This window comes from Oncorhynchus gorbuscha, linkage group LG08 (genome assembly GCF_021184085.1).
Source record: "Oncorhynchus gorbuscha isolate QuinsamMale2020 ecotype Even-year linkage group LG08, OgorEven_v1.0, whole genome shotgun sequence".
NCBI lineage: Eukaryota > Metazoa > Chordata > Actinopteri > Salmoniformes > Salmonidae > Oncorhynchus > Oncorhynchus gorbuscha.
In genome coordinates, this window is record NC_060180.1 from 76,021,589 (window position 1) to 76,040,072 (window position 18,484).

The following is an 18,484-nucleotide window of genomic DNA, read 5'->3' on the forward strand; positions in this document are numbered from 1 at the left end:
CATAGTATGGCAGTGTGTACGGCAGTATGTATGGCAGTTGCCAGAGACTCCAGCCACTCCAGTCATAGACTGTTCTCTCAGCATGGCAAGCGGAGGACCAAAAGGCTCCTTAACAGCTTCTACCCCCAAGCCTGAACAATGAATCAAATGGCCACCGGAGTATTACATTGACCCCCCCCATTTAATTTGTACACTGCTGCTACCATCACTCCCCCCTCCCCTACCTATATGTACAAATTACCTCAACTAACCTGTGCACATCGACTCTGTACCAGTACCCCCACCCCCTGCACATCAACTCTGTACCACCACCACCCCCTGCACGTCAACTCTGTACCAGTACCCCCCTGCACGTCAACTCTGTACCAGTACCACCCCCCTGCACATCAGCTTTGTAACAGTACCCCCCTGCACATCAACTCTGTACCAGTACCCCCCTGCACATCAACTCTGTACCAGTACCCCCCTGCACATCAGCTTTGTAACAGTACCCCCCGCACATCAGCTCTGTACCAGTACCCCCCTGCACATCAACTCTGTACCAGTACCCCCCCGCACATCAGCTCTGTACCAGTACCCCCCTGCACATCAACTCTGTACCAGTACCCCCCCCCGCACATCAGCTCTGTACCAGTACACATCAGCTCTGTACCAGTACCCCCCCGCACATCAGCTCTGTACCAGTACCCCCCTGCACATCAGCTCTGTACCAGTACCCCCCCGCACATCAGCTCTGTACCAGTACCCCCCTGCACATCAGCTCTGTACCAGTACCCCCCTGCACATCAGCTCTGTACCAGTACCCCCCTGCACATCAGCTCTGTACCAGTACCCCCCTGCACATCAGCTCTGTACCAGTACCCCCCCTGCACATCAGCTCTGTACCAGTACCCCCCCTGCATATCAGCTCTGTACCAGTACCCCCCTGCACATCAGCTCTGTACCAGTACCCCCCTGCACATCAGCTCTGTACCAGTACCCCCCTGCACATCAGCTCTGTACCAGTACCCCCCTGCACATCAGCTCTGTACCAGTACCCCCCTGCACATCAGCTCTGTACCAGTACCCCCTGCACATCAGCTCTGTACCAGTACCCCCCTGCACATCAGCTCTGTACCAGTACCCCCCTGCACATCAACTCATTATTGTGTTACTTTTTCTGAAAATATTATTTGAACTCTTATTGAACTGCACTGTTGGTTAAGGGCTCGTCAGTAAGCATTTCACTGTGAGGTCTACTACACCTGTTGTATTCAGCATTTCACTGTGAGGTCTACTACACCTGTTGTATTCAGCATTTCACTGTAAGGTCTACTACACCTGTTGTACTCAGCATTTCACTGTAAGGTCTACTACACCTGTTGTACTCAGCATTTCACTGTAAGGTCTACTACACCTGTTGTATTCAGCATTTCACTGTAAGGTCTACTACACCTGTTGTATTCAGCATTTCACTGTAAGGTCTACTACACCTGTTGTATTCAGCATTTCACTGTAAGGTCTACTACACCTGTTGTATTCAGCATTTCACTGTAAGGTCTACTACACCTGTTGTATTCAGCATTTCACTGTAAGGTCTACTACACCTGTTGTATTCAGCATTTCACTGTAAGGTCTACTACACCTGTTGTATTCGGCGCAGGTGACTAAAAGTTTGAATTTATACTGCTGACAGAGAGAGAGAGCAGCGCAACAGAGAGAGAAAAAGTAACAAGGATGAAGGGAGAGAGCCATGAGAGATAGTGTTAAACCAAACCAAGACTAACATATTCTGCTGTTGGCTTGACTAACATGCTGCTGTGTAATCTGTGGCCCCCCCCACCATCACGTCTCTCTCTGAACACACATTGAAGCCTCACAGTTAGTGAGACGGGGGAGCTAAAGCCAACTGCAGGGCAGATAGTACCGACACTTCGTATCATAACACTTTCAGTTTCACAGCCTCATTCACACCCTGCTGCATTGAGCCAAATAAATTCTCTCCCTCTCTGAGTGATATGTCTGTGTGGTTGGACCTGAAGGCCTCACAAGGAAAATAAAAGACAAGGAAAGGACATTTCTCCAGTCCCAACAAGAAGAAAAAAGGCAAGTTCAGGTTTATAATTAGGGCTAGGGGGAAGAAAAAATATTTTGAATAGGAATCAATTGTTTGGTGTCGTGTAACCCCCCCCCCTTATAGCCTGGTTCCTCTCTAGGTTTCTGCCTTTCTAGGGTGTGTATCCTAGCCCCCCCTCATAGCCTGGTTCCTCTAAGTTTCTGCCTTTCTAGGGTGTTTATCCTAGCCCCCCTCATAGCCTGGTTCCTCTCTAGGTTTCTGCCTTTCTAGGGTGTTTATCCTAGCCCCCCTCATAGCCTGGTTCCTCTCTAGGTTTCTGCCTTTCTAGGGTGTTTATCCTAGCCCCCCCTCATAGCCTGGTTCCTCTCTAGGTTTCTGCCTTTCTAGGGTGTTTATCCTAGCCCCCCCCTCATAGCCTGGTTCCTATCTAGGTTTCTTCCTAGGTTTTGGCCTTTCTAGGGAGTTTTTCCTAGCCACCGTGCTTCTACACCTGCATTGCTTGCTGTTAGGGGTTTTAGGCCGAGTTTCTGTACAGCACTTTGAGATATCGGCTGATGTTAGAAGAGCTATATAAATACATTTTATTTGATGCCCACAAGGATAGTAAAACAAAATGTGTGTGTCAAAGGTGGTCTTAACTGCTGGGACTGATGTCATGTATAATACTGTCAAACAACTGTTCAAATCAAAAACGACCCTGGAGATCAGACAATTCCTCTCGTTGGGTTGTGTACAAATCGTTGAGGTTTTGTCTCTCAGTTCATTTGGAGTAAGACCCCGGTGTCAGTGGACTAGTTTGGTGCTCCGAGTAGTGTGTGAAACAGGCTATACAAAAACAGTCTGCTATTCAGCGTCTTAGTTCATACTAACTGTTCGATGTTGTTGTTGGGACAAATGTGCATAAGAATCTCATAAAAGGCTTAAGCTTAGAATATGGCCGTCAAAAAGTATAAACTATGCATTAGGCTAACTGACCTGTGTAGGGGAAACAGTAAAAACAGAAAACAGATTTTTAAAAATTGAGGGGGTTGGGGGGGGGGTGGGGGCTTCCCCCTAAGGAGACAATGCATGGTGTTCAAAACTTTTTTTTTTTAAAGAGGAACGTGTAGGTTTGTCTTGTGAATCAGTATGAGTAAAGTTACTGGAGATTCTTGTCCTGCGTGCCTGCCTTGTAGTAACAACACAAGTACATATCACAGGAAATGACTGCTTGGTGTGTGCCGTCGTCACAGTGAGACAAACAGCATGACTATACTACTACAGCATGAAGTCATAAAAACGAGCCCAAATGACACAAACGTGGTCTGAAACAAACAGTCAGTTGGCCCGGGAGTTTCACATAGAAATGTATCATGTAGAACATATGATTCTTCTGAAGGTTCATAGAAATATATCATGTAGAACAGATGATTCTTCTGAAGGTTCATAGAAATATATAATGTAGAACAGATGATTCTTCTGAAGGTTCATAGAGATCTATAATGTAGAACAGATGATTCTTCTTGCATAGACAGCTGGCATCGTTTGGAGGCTTGTTCAGACAAATTAAACTAGGGCCTTGCGTAGTCAGAAATACATGATGTAACCTTGACGGTTCAGATAGAAATGATGCAGATTGAGGAACACGTGATTCTTCGTAGCCACAACTGTATATGTAACCGAGATCCTTTAGAGTCACGCATTCAGGGCGAGGTAAAAACCAACGTCACACTCGACCCAAAATGAGAATTCCCACTTCATCTAAAACAAAAATGGTGAAGACATTGGTTTCCCGAAAGCGAGAAGTCTGTGGTACGAAGCCGACCAGTTAGGCCTTACATATACAGTTTGGCTACGAAGAATCACGTGTTCCTCAATCAATATACATATCTGTGTACAAGTAGGTACTGAGTGTTCTGTACATACCTAAAACTAAATACAAGCCAAGGCTATGGGACATTGGGGAGTGGGATCTAGACTTACCATTTATTCATTTAGTCAGTGATTTTAAAATCGCAACAACTCTTTCAGTGGAATAGAGCAATATAAATATATTTTAAAATCGCAACAACTCTTTCAGTGGAATAGAGCAATATAAATATATTTTAAAATCGCAACAACTCTTTCAGTGGAATAGAGCAATATAAATATATTTTTAAATCTTAGTCATTCACAGCGGTTTATTTTTAAAGTGTAATGACAACAGAGATGGTACTCAGGAAATAAGTTTCATCATCTTTTCATGCAATTGAAAATATATATATATTTTATATGTGCAAACTAATCCAGTCATGCATTATGATGACTGTTAAAATAGAGTTCCAGAATTGGTATCGTTTAAAATATATATATATTGTTTCCCAACAAAGAGATGAATTTGCCTGTATCTTTACTAGAGGTCAACCGATTAATCGGAATGGAGATTAATTAGGGCCGATTTCAAGTTTTCATAACAATCGGAAATCGGTATTTCTGGACACCGATTTGGCAGATTTAAAAAAATATATTTTTTTTTACACACCTTTATTTAACTAGGCAAGTCAGTTAAGAACAAATTTTTATTTTCAATGACGGCCTAGGAACAGTGGGTTAACTGCCTTGTTCAGGGGCAGAACGACAGATTTTCACCTGGTCAGCTCAGGGATTCAATCTTGCAACCTTACAGTTAACTAACCACCTGATTACATTGCACTCCACGAGGAGACTGCCTGTTACGCGAATGCAGTAAGCCAAGGTAAGTTGCTAGCTAGCATTAAACTTATCTTATAAAAAAGACAATCAATCATAATCACTAGTTAACTACACATGGTTGATGATATTACTAGATATTATCTAGCGTGTCCTGCGTTGCATATAATCCATCCAATCGAGAAAAAGGACTGTCTTGCTTCAATGTGTACCTAACCATAAACATTAAAGCCTTTCTTAAAATCAATACACAAGTATATATTTTTAAACCTGGATATTTAGTTAATATTGCCTGATAACCTGGCTCGTTGCGAACTCTGTGAAGACTATTTCTTCCTAACAAAGACAGCCAACTTCACCAAACGGGGGATGATTTAACAAAAGCGCATTTGCGGGAAAAAAAAGAAAAATCACAATCTTGCACGACTGTACCGAACCATAAACATCAATGCCTTTCTTAAAATCAATACACAGAAGTATATATTTTTAAACCTGCATATTTAGCTAAAAGAAATCCAGGTTAGCAGGCAATATTAACCAGGTGAAATTGTGTCAATTCTCTTGCGTTCATTGCACGCAGAGTCAATGCAACAGTTTGGGCCACCTAATTTGCCAGAATGTTACGTAATTATGACATAACATTGAAGGTTGTGCAATATAACAGGAATATTTAGACTTATGGATGCCACCCGTTAGATAAAATATGGAACGGTTCCGTATTTCACTGAAAGAATAAACGTCTTGTTTTCGAGATGATTGTTTCTGGATTCGACCATATTAATGACCTAAGGCTCGTATTTCTGTGTTATTATGTTATAATTAAGTCTATGATTTGATAGAGCAGTCTGACTGAGCGATGGTAGGCAGCAGCATTTGAAAAAAATAAAAATAGGCCGATTGATCGGTATCAGATTTTTTTTGGTCCTCCAATAAATCGGTATCGGCGTTGAAAAATCAAATCGGTCGACCTCTAATCTTTTTATGCGCTAATATCATTAGGCTAATTTATTTGGGGCTAATATGTACCCAGGTACGTGTAAACTCAAAACACAGCTAGATCACCAACTATAAATAAATATACTACCCACTGCTAGTAGCCATTTACTAAAAACAGTAAATGTAAGCCCGCTGTCCAATGAGGCCTCTGCAATCGGAATGGTCAATGTGCATAATCATTGTGTGCCAAGAATCTCAAAGCCATATCAAATACACCCACAGAATGTGGAGAACCTCCTCTCGTCAACCGTGCCAACGTGACAGCTGGGTTTTGCCAACAATTGGATTCTATGATGTTATATGACCGTGTAGAATATGCAGCTCACAACAATGCGACCCAATTTAAATTTACTTGCACGGGGGGGGGGGGTCATGAATGTAGGATGTGGGCGTAATAAGGGTTTTAAATACAGTAGCAGAGACAGTGAAAATAGCTGAAAACAGTTCAAATGGGAAGCTGAGACTAACCCTAACCCTAACGTCTCTCCCACGGGAAGGAAAGACCTCAGACGAATTGCGCAGGGAGGGGACAATTGGCAAGAAGAACGCAGTACAAAAAGGACATTGCTATGCCTAGTTATTTTTAAACAGTTGCAGAATGATTTTCCAATTGGTAGGGCTATACTTCTCCTCCATAAAAATACTAAAATAGTTATATTAAGCATAGCTTTTAGAAACAGTTACACAACGGGTGGGTCTAATCCTGAATGCTGATTGGTTAAAACCGCATTCCAGCCGGTGTCTATTCCACAAGTTACCACCAGCTAAATCCATGACGTTAAAAAATGCCTATGTACTCTGTTCCATCTGACTGTGCAATCCACTGTCTCATCAGCCCAGCCAGACAATTTATAAACTTGATCTCTGCTATAAAACGCATCTAGACAGCATCTAAATCAGAATAAAACAATGGCAGCCTTAGTAACAACTACAGCAGAGCCGGCCTTAGTAACAACTACAGCAGAGCCGGCCTTAGTAACAACTACAGCAGAGCCGGCCTTAGTAACAACTACAGCAGAGCCGGCCTTAGTAACAACTACAGCAGAGCCGGCCTTAGTAACAACTACAGCAGAGCCGGCCTTAGTAACAACTACAGCAGAGCCGGCCTTAGTAACAACTACAGCAGAGCCGGCCTTAGTAACAACTACAGCAGAGCCGGCCTTAGTAACAACTACAGCAGAGCCGGCCTTAGTAACAACTACAGCAGAGCCGGCCTTAGTAACAACTACAGCAGAGCCAGCCGTAGTTAAATATGAATAAAACGATAGTGGACTCGGTGGAAAAGAAAAGCACGTCGTCACCTGTTTGGCAGTTCTTCAGCTTCACGCTAAATGATCAAGGTGAGCTAGTAGACCTGACCAAAGTCACTTGGAGAATATGGAAACAGATTACTAAGGCAAAGGATGGCCAAACTACAAATCTCAGTCAACATTTACTAGTTTATCATCCTGCGGAGTTTGGTACTCTGGGGCAGAAAAGGTGGACATGCTGCTGTTCCTTGCCAGAAACCTTTAGGTAGGCCTAAGACATGGTAACAAACAACTAGACCTACCACTCTAGTGGTGCTAGACTTGTGGTCGTGGACTGGACACTACCACTCTAGTGGTGCTAGACTTGTGGTCGTGGACTGGACACCACCACTCTAGTGGTGCTAGACTTGTGGTAGTGGGTGCTAGACTTGTGGTAGTGGACTGGACACTACCACTCTAGTGGTGCTAGACTTGTGGTAGTGGACTGGACCCTACCACTCTAGTGGTCCATCAATGTACGCACTTACTTAGCGTTTACATTAGGTAGGTTAGTTCAAACAAGTATTTATCCTTCTGTAGCTCAGTTGGTAGAGCATGGCGCTTGTAACGCCAGGGTAGTGGGTTCGATTCCCGGGACCACCCATACGTAGAATGTATGCACACATGACTGTAAGTCGCTTTGGATAATAGCGTCTGCTAAATGGCATATATTATTATATTATTATTATCTTAGTTAGGTTTTTCCATATACTGAGATCAAACTACCAAAGATGCCTCTATGTAAACAATAAAAGGGGAGGACCCTGAGTAGGCCACCATCTTGTTTACGTCAATGTTTACATCAAACTACCAATGGATGTCTGCCTATTAGGGCTGACCCCATTTAGTCAACTGGTAGATTCCTTGGCTGGCAAAGATTAGTTTTAAATCGAGCAGTAACAAAAAAAATAAAAGGGAACACTAAAATAACACATTCTAGATCTGAATGAATGAAATATTCTTATTAAATACTTTTTTCTTTACATAGTTGAATGTGCTGACAACAAAAATCACGCAAAAATGATCAATAGAAATCAAATCAAATTCAAATTTATCAACCCATGGAAACAAAACAAGTCAAAATGAGGCTCAGTAGTGTGTGTGGCCTCCACGTGCCTGTATGACCTCCCTACAACGCCTGGGCATGCTCCTGATGAGGTGGCGGATGGTCTCCTGAGGGATCTCCTCCCAGACCTGGACTAAAGCATCTGCCAACTCCTGGACAGTCTGTGATGCAACGTGGCGTTGGTGGATGGAGTGAGACATGATGTCCCAGATGTGCTCAATTGGATTCAGGTCTGGGGAACGGGTGGGCCAGTCCATAGCATCAATGCCACCCTCTTGCAGGAACTGCTGACACACTCCAGCCACATGAGGTATAGCATTGTCTTGCATTAGGAGGAACCCATGGGCCAACCGCACCAGCATATGGTCTCACAAGGGGTCTGAGGATCTCATCTCGGTACCTAATGGCAGTCAGGCTACCTCTGGCGAGCGCATGGAGGGCTGTGCGGCCCCCCAAAGAAATGCCACCTCACACCATGACTGACCCACCGCCAAACCGGTCATGCTGGAGGATGTTGCAGGCTGCAGAACGTTCTCCACGGCATCTCCAGACTATCACATGTGGTCAGTGTGAACCGGCTTTCATCTGTGAAGAGCACAGGGCTTGCCAATCTTGGTGTTATCTGGCAATCTTGGTGTTCTCTGGCAAATGCCAAACGTCCTGCACAGTGTTGGGCTGTAAGCACAACCCCCACCTGTGGATGTCAGGCCCTCATGGAGTCTGTTTCTGACCGTTTGACCAGACACATGCACATTTGTGGCCTGCTGGAGGTCATTTTGCAGGGCTCTGGCAGTGCTCCTCCTTGCACAAAGGCGGAGGTAGCGGTCCTGCTGCTGGGTTGTTGCCCTCCTACGGCCTCCTCCACGTCTCCTGATGTACTGGCCCGTCTCCTGGTAGCGCCTCCATGCTCTGGACACTACGCTGACAGACACAGCAAACCTTCTTGCCACAGCTCGCATTGATGTGCCATCCTGGATAAGCTGCACTACCTGAGCCACTTGTGTGGGTTGTAGACTCCGTCTCATGCTACCACTAGAGTGAAAGCACCGCCAGCATTCAAAAGTGACCAAAACATCAGCCAGGAAGCATAGGAACTGAGAAGTAGTCTGTGGTCACCACCTGCAGAACCACTCCTTTATTGGGGGTGTCTTGCTAATTGCCTATAATTTCCACCTGTTGTCCATTCCATTTGCACAACAGCATGTGAAATTTATTGTCAATCAGTGTTGCTTCCTAAGTGGACAGTTTGATTTCACAGAAGTGTGATTGACTTGGAGTTACATTGTGTTGTTTAAGTGTTCCCTTTATTTTTTTTTTGAGCAGCGTATATAAAATTTAAAAAATGTACGGCTCACGAGACAGCAGTCTGATTCAGTCTGAATGGCAAACCTGTATCAACAGTTGTACATTTACTGTTGATTCGAAATGATCGGAATTTACAGTGTTTGTTTGGCTACAGTAAGTTCTGTTAAATCTATTTCAATATAGTCCTATTACCGTCTTAACGTTGTAAGAGTGGACATGTTTACAGAGTTTGTTTACATGTTTACAACCTATTAGTTATTGACAAATTATTCATTATTTTGTTTGGAGCGCACCGGTCCAAATCTTTGAGTAAGAGCACAAACCTGATTACGCATAGAAGTAGACCTGGTCTAGACCTGCCTGCAAATGTAGGCCTATAAATGTGTCCCTCTGGGGATACGATACCATTTCCGATGGTCTTAACTCACCATTTAAAATGTGGAGCTTCTCAAAAGTAATAACTTCCTTCACCTCAAAACAGCAAGTGAACAAAAAAAATCTGTTTCCGCATCTATTGAGAATGACAATAGTTCCTCAACGTAGCCTCTTGGAAAAATCTTTCCAGCCCTCTCCCTTTCGATGACCACTCAGCACGAGGGGAAGGGGGGGGGGTGATGCTCTGATCCGGTGGAAACATCATAAAAACAGGTCTGATTACTTATCCCTTGCGCAAATAGTCTACAGCTGTGTCTGTCCAGAGCTCACTGGTACAGGAAACACGGAGGCCCCAGAATATTCAATACATTGTTGCAAGTATGCTAACATGAGCTCTGGGCTAGACCAAGTTAATAGTGTTTTTGACATACAGTCAATAATACAGTAGAAAAATAAAGTCTACAATAAAGAAAGTCTAAAATAAAGTCTACAAATGTGAGCAAATGAGGTGAGATAAGGGAGGTAAAGTCAAAAAAAGGCCATGGTGGCGAAGTAAATACAATATAGCAAGTAAAACACTGGAATGGTAGATTCGCAGTGGAAGAATGTGCGAAGTAGAAATAATGGGGTGCAAAGGAGCAAAATAAATAAATAAATAAAAGTAGGGGAAGAGGTAGTTGTTTGGGCTAAATTATAGATGGGCTATGTACAGGTGCAGTAATCTGTGCGCTGGTGCTTAAACAAACTCTTATTTACAATGACCCCACGTCAAAACCCGGAAGACACTGAGCCAATAGTATGCCACCCTTTGGGACTCTCAATCGCAGGTCGGTTGCGCTACAGCCTGGAATTGAACCAGGTTGTCTGTAGTGATGACTCTAGCACTGAGATGCAGTGTCTTAGACCGCTGAACCAGGGTCTGTAGTGATGCCTCTACCACTGAGATGCAGTGTCTTAGACCTCTGAACCAGGGTCTGTAGTGATGCCTCTACCACTGAGATGCAGTGTCTTAGACCGCTGAACCAGGGTCTGTAGTGATGCCTCTACCACTGAGATGCAGTGCCTTTAGATAGGTGCGCCACTCTCGAATCATAACATAATATTTGTGACCCCCAACATGTAAACACATTTATGTTCTGTAGTTTTTAAAAAAAGAAGAAAAAAGAGAAGTGAAGTGTTTGATGACATCATCAGTGTGCATCGTGTGATTTTAACTATTCACGAGTAGGCATTGTCTACTAATTGGTTGAGGAGGTCATTGGAGGGGGGTGCTGAGATAAATATGAAGTAGAACATTTTAGAAATTCCCCTTAATTTTTTTAAAAATACTAAATGACTAAGAAATTCATCCAAATAAGGCATAACAGGGCATTATTATACTCATTGTGAGAGTCCAAGATGAATGGCAAGTAATTGCCATTGCTCACTGGTTGTTACTGAAACCGATGTAAATTTAGATTAACAGATAATCTATTTTTAGTTTTTTTTTTTTTTTTTTTTCACGGACAGAGTCTCAATTTACCACATCTGCAAATATCGCCGTTCTGCATGTGCAGTGAGATGTGGCAGAGCTAGAGTGGTGTTTTGCCAGACCATGAGACACCACAACAAAAATATATATTTTCTACTTGAGATTCTTCAAAAGTAGCCACCCCTTTGTTCAAAGCTGTCATCAAGGCAGTCTCGGCATTCTCTCAACCAGCTTCATGAGAAAGGCTTATCCAACAGTCTTGAAGGAGTTCCCACATATGCTGAGCACTTGTTGGCTGCTTTTCCTTGATTTTGGTTACTACATGATTTTTCATAAGTTGATCAATATTATTCTACAATATAGAAAATAGTTTGTTATTTTATTTTTAACCCTTGGATGAGTAGGTACCCAAACATTTGACTGGTACTGTATATTTATATATGTAGGTTGTTTTGCCCACAAGCCTCATCTGAAGGTCCCCGGTAGAAAAAAAAAAAGTATACAGTGTGTTCGGAAATTATTCAAGACCACTTGACTTTTTCCACATTTTGTTACATTACATCCTTATCCTAAAATGGATGAAGAAAAAAAAATATCCTCAATCTACACACAACACACTATAATTCGTCAAAAAAATACAGAAATACATTATTATCGAAATTGAGCTCAGGTGCATCCTGTTTCCAGTGATCATCCTTGAGATGATTCTACAACTTGATTGGAGTCCACCTGTGGTAAATTCAATTGATAGGACATGATTTGGAAAGGCACACACCTGTCATATATAAGGTCCCACAGTTGACGGTGCATGTCAGAGCAAATAACCAAGCCATGAGGTCGAAGGAGTTGTCCGTAGAGCTCCGAGACAGGATTGTGTCGAGGCACAGATCTGGGGAATGGTACCAAAACATGAATTCTTAAATGGAAGAAATTTGGAACCACCAAGAATCTTCCTAGAGCTGGCCAAACTGAGCCATCAGGGAAAAAGGGCCTTAGTCAGGTAGGTGACCAAGAACCCACTGCTCACACGGACATACCTCAATAGTTCCTCTGTGGAGATGGGAGAACCTTCCAAAAGGACAACAATCTCTGCAGCACTCCACAAATCAGGCCTTTATGGTAGAGTGGCCAGCTGGAAGCCACCACTCTTCAATAAAAGGCACATGACAGCCCGCTTGGAGTTTTGGCAAAAGGCACCTAAAGGACTCTCAGACCATGAGAAACAAGATTCTCTGGTCTGATGAAACCAAGATTGAACTCTTTGGCCTGAATGAATCCCTACAGCGAAGCATGGCGGTGGCAGCATCATGCTGTGGGGATGTTTTTCAGCGGCAGGGACTGGGAGACGAGCCAGAATCGAGGGAAAAATGAACTGAGCAAAGTACAGAGAGAGATACTTGATGAAAACCTACTCCAGAGCACTTAGGACATTAGCCTGGGGTAAATATTCACCTTCCAACAAGACCACAACCCAACAAAGATTTGTTAAAAAAAATGTCTTTGCTTTTGTCATTATGGGGTATAGTGTGTAGATTGAGGGGGAAAACAATTATCAATTTTTAGAATAAGGCTGTAACATAAAATGTGGAAAAAGTCTAGGGGTCTGAATACTTTCCGAATGCACTGTGTTGACAGTCATTAAATCAACAAGTAATTGTGCATGCTGAACAACAAATGAATTAGTGGGTGATGGTGATTTCCGATAAAAAGTGAGGGGAGAAAAAGCAAACAAAGCTCCCCTTATCTGATAGTGGGTGGTAGATGCCTAGTTTCCCATCTGACTCAGCTCAGGTGCCAACATCATTAACAAACACATACACAGAGAAAAGCTCCGACAGATCCAGGTCAGAGAAGCTCAGACAGGACAGGTCAGAGAAGCTCAGACCGGTCAGAGAAGCTCAGACAGGACAGGTCAGATCAGCTCAGACAGGACAGGTCAGATCAGCTCAGACAGATCCAGATCAGAGAAGCCCAGACAGATCAGAGAAGCCCAGACAGATCCGAGAAGCCCAGACAGATCCGAGAAGCCCAGACAGATCAGAGAAGCCCAGACAGATCCAGAGAAGCCCAGACAGATCAGAGAAGCCCAGACAGATCAGAGAAGCCCAGACAGATCCAGATCGGAGAAGCTCAGACAGATCAGAGAAGCCCAGACAGATCAGAGAAGCCCAGACAGATCAGAGAAGCCCAGACAGATCAGAGAAGCTCAGACAGATCCAGATCAGAGAAGCCCAGACAGATCAGATCAGAGAAGCCCAGACAGATCAGATCGAAGCCCAGACAGATCCAGATCGGAGAAGCCCAGACAGATCCAGATCGGAGAAGCCCAGACAGATCCAGATCGGAGAAGCCCAGACAGATCCAGATCGGAGAAGCCCAGACAGATCCAGATCGGAGAAGCCCAGACAGATCCAGATCGGAGAAGCTCAGACAGATCCAGATCGGAGAAGCTCAGACAGATCCAGATCGGAGAAGCTCAGACAGATCCAGATCGGAGAAGCCACTAAGCTTCATTGGAAGCAGACTTTAAATTTAGAATGGATAATGAATGTGTTCACGCAAATGTTATTATTATTATTATTATTGTTATTATTATTATTATTATTATTCTATCGAGTCGTTCATCTATTCAAACCAGAAACATTTCAAACTAAAAACGTATCATTCCTGTATCTTGATACGTATCGCCTAGAAAGGGGAAAGATGCACATCCCTACTAAAAAAAAATGTACATAACGGCAGGGTAAAGTGACTAGGCATCAGGATAGATAAATCAGAGAAGAGAGTAGCAACCGCATACGAGAGCGTGCAGGGCGTATTGTGTCGGTATGCGCGTGTATGTCAATTAGGGTCGGGACGATACCAGTGTCACACTATCTGTTTGTATCGTGACAGGGAAACAAAAACACAAAAAAGGGGGGGGGGGGATTTAACTTCTTAAGGAAACCACGGATGTTGGAAACAAACGTCATTGTGATGTCATCCAGAGTCACATGGATTCATTTTTTTATTTTACATTCAGGAACAGAGTGAAATCTGCTTCGTGTTATCATTTTTTTTTGGGGGGGGGGGGGAATATTGCGATACTGATATCATACTAGGCCTAAATGTGTGTGTTTTTTTTTTTGTCAGTGTCATGCATACAATAATGTGATTATTGTGGAAAGTGAGATTAGGAGTGGCAGGAAGCCTAGTGGTTAGAGCTTTTGGCCAGTAACCGAAAGGTTGTTAGATCGAAATACCGAGCTGAGAAGGTCAAAATATGTCATTCTGCTCCTGAACAACCCACTGTTCCAAGGCTGTCATTGTAACTCAGAATGTATTCTTAACCGACTTGCCTAGTTAAATAAAGATTACTTTTTTTTTTTTAAATAAGTTTGATTAAAACTTTTACATGCTTTCCCCTAAATAATCCTGTTTTCATGGACACGTCTGAAATCAGGCAACCTTGACGGCACCTATAAATGCAGAAAAATCACCAATCAAAACAAACATTCTAGCACATCAAAACATGTTATTTTTGGGAAGCATTTTTGATTCTGAGTTTGGACATATAAAGTACACTTTAAAACTACTTCTAAAAGAAGCATATATTCAGCTGTTCCAAGTACAACTCACTCGCAAAGAGGGAAGCGTGCTTGGCTGGTGTATGGGCGAATCAAACGCACCGCTGGCTGGTGTATGGGCGAATCAAACGCACCGCTGGCTGGTGTATGGGCGAATCAAACGCACCGCTGGAACGCCGATTAAGGCATTTACATGTCCTAATAATTTGAAAGATTACTCAGAAAACCAGGTGTTTTTAAACGGCATACGTTTACTTCCGATTATGACCTTACGCCAATTAAGATAACCAGAGTACGGTGTTCACATAACTACTGCATAAACTGACATAATAAGTTCAATATGTACAATGTACTCGTGATAATGTACTCCGTGATAGTGAGTTTAAGTACTTGGTACTACAGTAACACAAATGAGGAATATGATGTGACAACAAATTACAATTTTAGTGTAGTGATGAAGTTAAAACAGACATTCAAACCAGAATTCTGTCATCGAGCTAAATAACAATTCAGGGTGGTATCAAAGGCCCATTTTAAAAGTATATAGGAAAATATATAGGACTAGTATTTTGGGGGGAGGGTTTGTTTTCAACATGTTAAGTGGTTAAGACAAACCCTAGGGTTAGTCACTATGCATTCTGTAATCAACTTCCTTATTGCACACACACATTACTATGATTTTGATTATTTAGGGTGGAAGGCATAGAGCTATATTTTGTAGTAGGAAAAAGGGGGAAACTATTTAGATAAGCGGAGCCCTACTTGCATGCAACTAAATTCACAGATTCAGTGTCATTAGCATTGCTGCCTCACAATAGACAATAGCTGGATATCAATTCCAACCTGTATTGCTCTGATATTAGGCTATACAAAATACTGCAACAGCATGGGGAGGGTAGAAATGACATCACCCTTGATTTGATATTTCATCATACTTCATGGAGACAGTTCATTCTGCACCCATTGTGGCTATAATACAATGTATTTATTCTGTCATGGTCATGAACGAGAGACGTGAAGTATTATTCAGCTCGCACTGGTGGCTTGGTTTTTGTATAGGATCTGAGTGATACGTCCTTTAGACAAAAGGTTTCCAGAGCGAAGGACGGTCACACCAGACAGACAGACAGACAAGCGGTTCAACCAACACACACCCCCCCCCCTAAAAAAATGCTTGACTCGCTGCTGTACCTTGGCTGTACTGTTGTCAAATTTACAAATAATTATAATTGTTATTATTACGTGCATTTTTGTTTTAAAGATCCAACGTGGCAAATATTCGGACGTTTTAAACGTATATGGACATAAATGGACGCGAATACAGTTAGCTTGCTAGCTAGTTAGCCCGGGTTAACGTGGATAGTGTTTAGAGAATAGCATACTTACGCTACGTGCGGCGCCGGAACGTCTGTAATGAGGGCTACAGTAGTTACGTTGACGTTAGCTATTCCTTCTGGAGACTACGTAGACTACGTTACATAAAATGTGTCGAATTTGCTACCTGGCGAATGTCTCGGTCAATTTACTGTGTAACCATGGTCTGTTACAGGGGGGGGATACTTTAAAGATATATATATATATATAGATATTATTTTTTTACTCGTTCAATGTGTAAGTTACATGGAGAACAAAAACCCCCCAAAAAACATTCCGTGTAGACAAAAGCCCGCTGAGGCGAATACCTTACAGGCTAGCTGAAGCTAACTAGTTAGCCACCAGTTGTCACCCAGCTTTTCCCTTCGACACACAGCAACACACAGCTATAATTATTCATATTATTAGCATAAAAGCAACTTTGACACATAAGCAAAACACCTGTTACTTAAATGCGTCCATAAAATATTTTTAAAAAGTAGGTGACATACAAGCTCAAAAATAACATTAAAAAGTTGTGGCCATAGCTAACGTCAAAGTTGATTAGCTTGCCTAGCTGGGGTTTTACTATGATCATGAGCAAATCAAATCTAAAGAAATATGAACATTTAACTTTCTGCTTACCTTTTTAATACCCATCGGGTTCTGCCTGTTCATTCAGATCGTGAAGATAAAACGACGTAGCTTGTAAAAACAGTAATTTCCCAAAATATTGACCATGAACAGTAGCTAGACTACGGGCTAGGTTTGAAAACATCCCCCAGTCCGTCCTTCGTCTTCAAGAAGAACCCCCCCCCCCAGCGATTCATGCAAACGTCGCTCCCATTGGCCGAGAACAGTCATATTGGTCACGTGAGTCCTGACAATCTTCTTCTTTTTTTTTTTTTTTTACGTCGCTCCCATTGGCCGAGAACAGTCATATTGGTCACGTGAGTCCTGACAATCTTCTTTTTTTTAAACGTCGCTCCCATTGGCCGAGAACAGTCATATTGGTCACGTGAGTCCTGACAATCTTCTTTTTTTTTTAAGGGTCTATAAGTCTGCTGGGTAATGGGTATGTCAAGCTATTTACCACATTTTAAACATTTCCCGGAACTGATAGAAATGGCTTCGATATTATTGATTAAAAAAATATAATACATCTTCGTTAGGTTAGTATGTACATTTTAAAGTCGTGTTTTATTGCGTGTATAGATACCGAATTGGTGAGTATTTTGCAAGTCAACTTTTGGGGGTGCATCGGAGAGGGAGAGGTGGGTGACGCTGGGCGTGTCATCCTTTCCGCTCCGCTCCGCTCTGCGGCTTTAGGGAATGTTTTTTGAACATGTCGAATGAAGACATAACAGAGAGGTAAAATCTGACTATGTGCATTCAATTGTCATTTATATGAATGCATAGACACTGTATTCTAGTTCCGTCGACGTGTTGCATCATTCCTGCCGCTCTGTCTATCGAATTGTTGTGGCGCAGTGATATTTGCATTATATGGGTATTAAAAGCGCATGCGCGATTGGGAGAACATTATGAAAGATTGTCTATATTGACAAGAGATTCGAGTGCCCGCTCGAACAATAGAAATACATGTCCTCAAAGATGGAAGGCATGAGGAGGGGGCGAGATCAGGTGGGACCATTCTAGCCAATGAGAGTGTAGATACGCATGTATATACAGGCCATAGAGATAGATATAAGACTCATCTTTGTTATGTGTGTCATTAAAGCGTCCGTGACGCTGTTGCATTGAAAGCCATCTTCATTTTACTTTCTGTTCTTCATTGGCTGATAATTCTCAACTCATAGGTATCCCCATCCATTTGACACATTTAAAATTGTGGAAGGCCTCAATTGCAATGTCCATGCTATAAGCTGTTATACCCATCATGAGTCTTCTATCTCTATGACAACAGACAACTCAGAAAGTCGTTTTAATTATTATTTTTTTAACTTGCCAAAATGCTACATGCGTCTAGCCTGAAGACTCACGGTACCACTGTGATGTCTTATGTCATCTTCACAGAGTATTGCTGCGCTACTAAACAGACAGTTGAACTTTCTACCGGTGTCGACCCAGCCTCCCGCCTGCTGTGTACCGGAGACCTCCTTGCTAGCTAACAGTGCCTGGCAGGCAAGGTACACTGTCTACCAGTGTCCTAGCTAGCTACCTATCCTGCCTGCTGTGTCCTAGTTAGCTAGCTAACCAGCTAGCACACAGTGTCGTAACAGAACTGTGGGAAAACAGCCCGACAGGCCGGGGGCAAAGGACACCGGTGTCCTAGCTATCTCTAGTTTGTTACCTATTTTGCTTGCTATGTACCAGAGT

General features: G+C 42.8%; 1 protein-coding gene across 1 annotated transcript in view; it reads right to left on the reverse strand.

The window, feature by feature from the left end:
* The window catches only part of LOC124042190 (ankyrin repeat domain-containing protein 12-like), a 90,327-nt gene extending 73,393 nt beyond the window's left edge, over positions 1-16,934 (reverse strand). Inside the window, 1 exon segment of the mRNA XM_046360594.1 lies at positions 16,790-16,934. The gene's annotated coding sequence lies outside the window, so the exon portion shown is untranslated.
* Positions 16,935-18,484: the final 1,550 nt, after the last annotated feature.